The sequence below is a fragment of the Trichosurus vulpecula genome, chromosome 8 (assembly GCF_011100635.1).
Source record: "Trichosurus vulpecula isolate mTriVul1 chromosome 8, mTriVul1.pri, whole genome shotgun sequence".
Classification (NCBI taxonomy): domain Eukaryota; kingdom Metazoa; phylum Chordata; class Mammalia; order Diprotodontia; family Phalangeridae; genus Trichosurus; species Trichosurus vulpecula.
Genome location: NC_050580.1, coordinates 112,484,599 through 112,493,759, shown reverse-complemented (window position 1 = coordinate 112,493,759; position 9,161 = coordinate 112,484,599).

The following is a 9,161-nucleotide window of genomic DNA, read 5'->3' as shown; positions in this document are numbered from 1 at the left end:
CCTACCCTTCCCCCTCCTTCCTGGGGGGTGTCTTCAGCTGCCTGCCCTTTCCCTTGACTTCCGGGTTGGGGGGGGAAAGCCTTTGCTTGCCCTCTGGGGAATATTTGTGTCATTCCTTTTTATAATGCCCCCACCCCTTAAGAGGGAGGGGCTTAGGCCCTGATACTTCCTCCCTTGGCACTCTCCACCACCTTGGTGAGGGGAAAGGGGTTCTTGCTGAGGTGGAACAGAAGCAGATCCCCTTAACCCCATCCCAGTTTTATCTGGGGTAAACAAGGACGAGATGAGCAGGCACCAGAGTTCAGCACTGTCACAATAAGACCTGCCTTCATTACCTTTACCTCTACTGCCAAAGATGGGGGGCAGGGGTCAGAGCCAGCAGGGGGGCAAGGAAGACATATGCTCCATCCAACTTAGTCCCTCCCCCACATCCTCTTATTCAGAAAAGTCAGTCCTTTTCCCCTTTCCTTAGAACAGTCTGCGCTATCCTTCACAAGGGACGAGGTGAGGAGGGCTGGATTAATGTTAACCCCATCCCCCATCCTACATGGTCCCATCCCACACCATGGACTTTCCCTTAAACTCTCATTTCTCTTCCCCATCCTACCTTAAAGATCTCAGTGAGCCCTAGTTTTCTCACCTGTTAAATGAAGGGATTACACTCTAGATTATCTCCAAAATCTTTTTCAACTCTAAATTCTATGATTCTTTGAACATGGAAAGAGACATAAATATACTGGAACTGTAACATTTTGAAAAGCTCAGGCCTCAGCTTGAAGTGTCTACTTCATTTCTATGACACCAAAGCAATTTCTTGATTTCAGGGGCTCCATTACAACAAAATTCCTGCCTAAAGTTCTGCTTCCAGCTCTGACATTCAATAATTCTGCAAGTCAGATTCCAAGAGATCCCACCCTCCTCACCTTGTATAAGGATTTGGGGAGTGGTCCGGTTGAGAGAAAGGCCTGGTGATGGAGATAAGGAAATTGACCCCAACACCTCCACTCCCCCAGCCACCTGACCACCTTCCCCTTTAGGCAATTCATTTCATCCAACTAGCCAGGTCAGATTCCTGGAGGAAGGGAGAGTGTCTCTAGGTCCTGCCACACACCTCCCCCTACAAGTGTAGAGGCTTCCAGCTGGCTATGAGACCCAGATATTTCTGTGTCTGGGTCCTGAACCCCAAAGAAGGGATTGAGAGACAGCCTCACATCCAGGAAAGAGCGCTCACTAGCTTGGAAGTTAGAAAATTTAGGTGCTAGTCCCTGCTCTTCTGAGAAAGGTGATTGGGGCAGAGCTATTGTCCATTTTTTTGGAGACACCTGGGCAATGGGAATTTGTGTATGAGTGGACAATAACTTTTTCAAGTGTAGGGAACTCTTCAGTGAGGAAACTCCCTTTATCAATGAAGTTGGACAACTGTTCTTCAATTAATAGTCCTAGTTGCCTGGAGTATTAAAAGGCTAACTTGTTCAAGGTCATACTACCAGTCTGTACCAGAAACTTAGTTTGAACTGACTCTGAGCTCCTCTCTCTCTGATGGAAATATGGAAAATGAAACACTCTCTCCTCTCCACATACCTTTGATCTAGCAGCCCTCACAGGGACAGCTGTGTAGCAAAGTGGATAGTGTTGTGCCTGGAGTCAAGAAGACTCCTCTTCCTCAGTTCAAATCAGGCCTCACAGACTTGTTAGCTGTGCAACCCTGGGCAAGTCACTTAATGCTGTTTGCCTCAGTTTCTTCATCTGTAAAATGAGCTGGAAAAAGAAATGGCAAACCACTCCAGTATCTTTGCCAAGAAAACCCCAAATGGGCTCACAAACAGCCAGACTTGAATGAAAATGATTGTACAAGAATAATGTTGACATTTGTTTTGCTTAACTTTACATATTTGTAATGGTTTTGTTTTTCTTGCCTTCTCAATGGGAAGGGGAAGGGGAGGTGGGAGGGAGAAAATTCAGAATTGAAAATAAAATTTTATTAAAAAAGACAATTGGGAACAAAAACAATTATCATCCACAAAATACACAAAATCTGTGCCAAAATTTAACCAAGTTACTCTCCTATTAAAAAAAAATCAATGGCTCTCTATTGTCTTTAAGATGAAAAGACAGATTCCTTAATCCAGGAATACTACCTTTCCAGCCTTATTACTCCTATTAATGCGCTTTTCATTCCAGTCAAACTAAACTACAAACTATTCTCTGGATTGGAAAATCTATTTCCCTAGCCTCTGAATTTGTATAGGCTATTCCCCATGCTTGGAAAGGTCCTTTAAAAAATGTTTTATTGACATCACTGTTATCTTCTAACGACTCTTCCCAAACCTCTAAGAGAACTCTCCCACATAACAAGTGAGCGCAGGCAGGCAAAACAAATCAACACATTAACTATATCTGAAGATGTATGCCTTCTTCCAAAGCTATAAGTCAACCCTTCTCTTGGGAGAGATGGGAGGCATGCTTTATCTGGGAACCTACAGAAAGGTCTTCCTCATTAGAATGTGAGCAGAGGCCAGCTTTTCTATGTGTATCCCCAGACCTGTGCTCTGTGCATAATAATTGGTTAATAAATGCTTTTGCATCTATTTATCATCAGTTCTCTGCAGTCATGATTGATCACTTAATCGATCAGAGTTCTGAAGACTCAATGTCACTTAATAAATATTGATTGATTGATTATTGTGGCCATGACATGAATTGTTTTCTGTTTACTTCTCAATGCATCAGTTCATAAGTCTTCCCAAGGTTCTTTGAATTCTCCATATTCATCATTTCTTATGACTTAATATTCTTTTTTATTCAAATATCATAATTTGTTCCATAAATATTCCCTAATCAGTGAGCAATTTCAATTCTTTACTACTACAAAAAAGTGCCACAATTAATATTTTTGTATATATTGAGATTTTCCCTCTGTCTATGACCTCCTTCAGGTATATACCCAGTTATAGTATTATTAGGGCAAAAGGTATATACAGTTTAGTGAGGAATTTTTTTTAGTGTAATTCCAAATTGTTTTCCAGAACATTTGGGTCAGTCCACAGCTCCAACAATAGTGCATTGGTGTGCCTCCCTTTGGACAATCCCTAAAATATTTACCAATTTCTACATTTGTCATCTTTGTTTCTCTTCTAGGCATGAGGTGAAATTTAAGTGTTAAATATTCATTCGAAAGTATTCCTTCATCTACACCTCTAGGAATATTTGTCTTCTTTCACTGTCTAGCTTAGGTGTCTTCCCTGATCCTTCAGGTTATTTCTCCCTCCCTTGTGTCTATATATGTGATACTGTGGAGTAGCAGAATATAAGCTAATTAAGGACTGGTTAATTGTTGTTTCTGTATCCCTGGTGCCCAGCTCAGTGACCTATATATAGAAGATTTTAATAAATATTTATTGAATAAGTACATAGGAAAAATCAAAGAAGCCTGGGTGATTTTTTTTTGGGGGGGGGGAGTTGTGTGAGACAATCAAGATTAAATGACTTGCCCAGGTTCACACAGCTGGTAAGTGTCAAGAGTTTGAGACCAGATTTGAACTCAGGTCCTCCTGACTCCAGGGCCAGTGCTCTATGCATTGCACCACTTAACTGCCCCCTGAGTGATTTTTAAAGAGAGGAATCCCTTTTTTTTTAGTTTTTTTTTTGGTAGGGCAATTGGGGTTAAGTGACTTGCCCAAGGTCACACAGCTAGTAAATGTATCAAGTATCTGAGGTCACATTTGAACTCAGGTCCTCCTGACTCCAGGCCTGGTGCTCTACTCTCTGTGCCACCTAGCTGCCCCAAGGAGTCCCTTTTTTGCTGGTGGTATAAAATGATGAGGAGGAAAATGTGAGGGAGATTCTGTTACAGACGTGGAGAGTGGCATCAAATAAGAGAGGAGAGAGCTAGGTGACATTGGAGATATGGAGTAGTCCTGTGTGGATGGATACTTGAACACATAAAAGAGAATAGTGTATTATAAATCTAAAAAGGTACCTTGGAGCTATGTTGGGGAAGGCCTTAAATGTGAGTTTGAATTTATTAATCCTGGGAAGAATAGGGAGCCACTGAAGGTTTGATCAGAATTTGATGGGCGCTGGAGATCCTTTGAAGGCTTTTAGGAGTGGGAATGATAAGATCAGACCTATGTATTAGAAAGAGAAGTATTGCTTTGGAAGGCTTAATGGCTAATTTGGAAGTGAGCATAAGGAAGAAGAGTCTATGATCCTGTATGGGATGTCTCCAGCTTAGGGGGTCTCCTATCTCTATCCCAACTCTCTGTCCTTAGGAACTTCCCCTTCCTTTGTGATACAGCCGGAGTTGGTAAGAACACCCAAAGCAGCTTACTGGTGCACTAAGCAGAATACTGGGCCTTGAGTGAGGAAAATCTGAGTTCAAATCTAAGGTCAGACACTTACTAGTTGTATGGCCTGGGGCCAGTCACAGCTTCTCTGCCTCAATTTCTTCATCTGTAAAAAGGGAATAAAAAAGCACCTACTTCACAAAGATGTTGTGAGCCCAAATGAGATATTTGTAAAGTACTCAACACATATTAGGTGTTTATTTTCTTCTTTTGAGTAACCGAGTCAGAAAGGTCCCATAGACAACTCTGCAGCCCTTTGTGATGATTGGTGACAATAGGTGAAATTATGGATTGACTATTATATGAACTTTGGGCCTTTTTTTTTAAACAGCTAAACCCTTCCCAACCAGCTATCTCCCTGAGTCACCAGCCCAGGTCTGGTCAGTCAAAGTTGATGTAGTATGAATAAGTGTTAGGGGAACCAAGGTCTGATGGAGAAGGGGTTTAAGGAGGTGTTAGTGGCCTAATGGAAAAAAGGAATAAGTATTTATCCTCACAAAAACCCTGGGAGGTAGGTGGTATTATTCTCCCCATTGTGACTTGTTCAGGGTTGTTACATAACTAGTTAAGTGTCTGAGGTCCAATTTGAACTCAGTTCTCCCTGACTCTAGGCCTAGCACTCAAGGCCCAATGCTACCTAACAATATCTGTGGCTGTATTGGTAATTAACGTGGGACTTTTTTTTTTTTTTTACTGTTTTCTCTTTTAGGATGCTAAATCAAGTGCCTTTGATTAAGTCTTGCTAGGTGCTAAGCCCCAGGCCCACACCCTTTTGCTGATTAGGTGTGAAGCCTTTGGGCTCTAAGAACAGTATATAAACTCAGAGGTTAGCATTTTGTTTGGGGCTCTCACTGGAAGAGTGTCGGTGTGGGGACTCTGAGAAGCTGCTGGAGCTCCCCAGCTTTGAAAAAACCCAGATGTTGGTGCTTCTCTTTTTGGTAACTATGTATGTGATATCTTGATCAGACAAAGCCTGTCTGTTGAATTGTGTTATCTGATCTGTTGATATTTTTTGTTTGTATTTGCTCAGAAATTCAGGGTGCTGGCTTTTCCCTCTGAACTAAGTGAATTATATATTTATGGTTGATTAAAGTGAGATTGTTAACTCCTTACAGTTGCTTTCCATAGAAAAACAGATTAAAGAACCTGTGCTGGCAGCTCTTGTTGCCGGTCTTGTTGGGTCTTACATCTCTACAGCAGCTGCTAGCAACGTCATTGCTACAGTGGACTTACTTTCTACTGTGGGAGTGCTCCAGGTAAGGAAAGGGGTCTCTTCCAAAATATTCCATTTGCTATCTATATAGTCTCCTGAATATGGACTTTTAGGTCTTCTTCCACTGTTCCTTTCTCCCTGGGGATCTTCCCTATATCTCTCCCAGTGCTTAGGACTTGGCTTGGTGGTATCCTCCCCTTTCTGCCCTCTCTTTGCACACTTCTGATATCTAAGGCTTCCTCTAATACTTCCTCCTTCAGAACTCCTCCACAACTTAGCACTAGATCCTTAACTATTCAAAAGCATCAATTCTTGGTTCTAGTTGGGTGTCTTCCCAACCAGTCAAATCAACAAGCCTCTATCAAGTGCCTATTATGTGGCCCACACTGTGTGTTGAGGGTATATTGTTTGTTGTTCAATCAATTTTTGAGTAGTGTCCAACTCTTTGTGACCCCATTTAGGGTTTTCTAGGCAAAGATACTGGAGTGGTTTGCCATTTCCTTCTCCAGCTCATTTTACAGATGGGGAAACTAAGGCAAACAGAATTAAGTGACTTGCCCAGGATCACACAGCTAGTAAGTGTCTGAGGCCAGATTTGAACCCAGGAAGATGAGTCTTCCTGACTCCAGGCCCAGCACTCTACCCACTGTGCCACCTAGCTGTCCTTGTGTTGAGAGTATAAAGAAACACAAGAAACAGTCCCTGCTCTCGAGGAGGTCACAGTTCAATGGGACTAAAGTAGTCTGTCAACTCCCCTGAGTGGAGGAAAGATAAATATCTATGTCTTTGTAGCTTGTTTCCTCCATGCACACAGTCAATATGTGTTGCTTTGATATTTTTGAATCCCTAGGTCCAGTCCCTCCAATCAGACCATGGTAGGAGTCCCCTCAAGGGTCAGCCCCTGATTGGCTCAGTGCTCTCCCTCACTGTGTACTCTGTACACTGCTGAAGCTCAGGAAACATTTGATGAGAATAGCAATAATATTAGCTCACATGCATATAGGCTTTAAAGTTAACAAAACACTATGTATCCATTATGTCATTTGATCTCACATCTCCATGGAGTAGGATCACACAGCTAGTAAATGTTAAAAGGCTGGATGTGAACCTAATTCTCTGATTCCAAGACTAGAAGCTTAATAAATGCTTGTTAATGATGATTGATTTATCCCCCACCTCAACCTTAGGAAGCTCATTATTGGGAAATCCTCAGTATCCAGTAAGATCTCATCAGCTTTGGTACTCTACCTCATCACCACCCTCTGGTCCTTCTGATTGGAGGGTGGAGTCATAAACTCCAAAATCTCCATTTAAGGTGGGGAGCTCAGCTCAGAACATCTCATTTCTTGGGACTTTGATGACTTTTCCCTATGTCCTCACATTAGGTACCTTCCCCCCCCCCACCCCCGCCCTTCCTTTTTCAGCTTCCTTTTGTGTGTGGTCCTCTTCTATTAGGTTGTAAGTTCCTTAATGGCACAGACAGTCTCTAGCACTTAGCACAGTGCTCAGCAGAGTAGGCACTTAATAAATGTTTATTGACTGACTGATAGACTCATTGTCCTTGCCCCCTTACCCAACTACTACCCTCCTTCTGGAGGCAGCTAGTGTGAAGAGTGCTGGCCCTGATGTCAGGAAGAACTAAATTCAAATCTGACCTCAGATGCTTACTAACTGTGTGACCCTGGGCAAGTCACTTACCCCTGTTTGCCTCAGTTTCCTCATCTGTAAAATGAACTGGGGAAGCAAATGGCAAACCACTGCATGGAGTCATGAAGGGTTGGATGTGACTAAATAACAACAACACCCTCCTTAGAGGTTTCTCTCTGCAGAGTAAGAACTAGGATTTGAAGGAGTCAAAGAAATTGTATTAGAGGGTGGTTATAATAGCTTATTTTAAAACTAATTCTTGCTAACTAGTTTCTAAACTCAGTTTTTCTCTGTATGGCTAAAGGACTTTAAGTCTCAGCTATACCTTTCATCATCCTAGGTCTGCCCACCCAATTTAACTCAATTTGAGAAACACTGATTAAGGACCTATAATGAACAAGTCTATATTTAGACTCTGGAAAAACAAAGATAAGTGACATTTCTGCCCTCAAGGAGTTTATAATCTTGTAGAGCAGAGGAAAGTAGTGCAAATATTATTACAGATGAGGAACTGAGGCTAGAAAAGGTAAAATGAATTGTTACGGTCACGTATTTAGTGTCCAAGCCAGAATCTGAACACAGGTCCCCTGACTCCTAAGTCTGGTGCTCTTTCCATTATTCCATGCTGTCTCTCAAATATACAGAAATTCAATTTTAAAATTAAATATATTTATTCAGTAAAAAATAAAAGAGGCCTAAGGGGCCATGTATGAGGATAACAAAGAAGTTAAGGGATTTGGGCTTCAATGAGAGCCATAGCATCCATAATGCTTACCTTAAGGAACCAATATTTGCATAGGACCTATGTTGGGCAGCTAGGTGGCATGCTGGATAGAATGTTGCGCTTGGAGTTCCAAACCATGCTAAGTGTTAAGAATACGAATAACAAAAACATGATCCCTGCCTACAAGGAGCTCACATTTTAATGGGGAAACAATAGACAGAAATTGTACCTACAATCTAGATATGTAAATATGTCTATGTCGTCTAAATGGAAGAATTTCAGAGGCTAAGCCCCAGCAGTGGGTGGATTGAGAAAGGACTCTGATAGAAGATACAATTAAACTGCTTCAAATGAAGCCAGGGACCAAGAGGTAAAGGTGAGGAGGGAGAGAGTTTCAGGTATGGGAGCAAAGTCACAGAAGAGGGAGATTGGTAGAATAGGACTAGACTTTGGAGATCAGCATTAAATGATTGGATCACTCAATTCAAACCAAGTCAACAAACATTTATTTACCAAGTGCCTCTGCATTGTATGTGAGACCTGGGGAAAAAAAAGAAAAGCTAAAATAGTCTGTACCCTCAGGGAGCTCACAATCTTTTTTATTTTTAACATTCATTTTTTAACAGTTTTGAGTTCTGAATTCTCTCCCTCTCTCTTGCCCCTCCCCCGCCCATTGAGAAGGCAAGCAATGTGATATCAATTATACATGTGAAATTATACAAAACATTTCCACATTAGCTATGTTTGCAAAATAAAAGCAAGAAAAATTTAAAAAGTGAAAAAAATTGTGCTTCATTAGTTCTCTCTCTGGAGGTGGATAATGTTTTTCATCATAAGTCCTTTGGGACTATCTTCAATCATTGTTTTGATCAGAATAGCTAAGTCATTCACAGTTGATCACTGTATAATATTGCTGTTATTGTGTACAATGTTTGCTGGTTCTGCTCACTTCACTTTGCATCAGTTCATGTAAGTCTTCCCAGGTTTTTCTGAAACCATCCCTCTTGTCATTTCTTATATCACAATATCATATGCCACAATTTGTTCAGCCATTCCCCAACTGATGGGCATCCCCTCAATGAATAACTGCTATACATATTTTTTTATATATGGATCCTTTTCCTTTTTCTTTGATCTCTGAGATACAGACCTAGCAGTGGTATTGCTGGGTCAAAAGGTATGCAGAGTTTTCTAGCCCTGTGGGCATAGCTCCAAGTTGTTCTCCAGAATG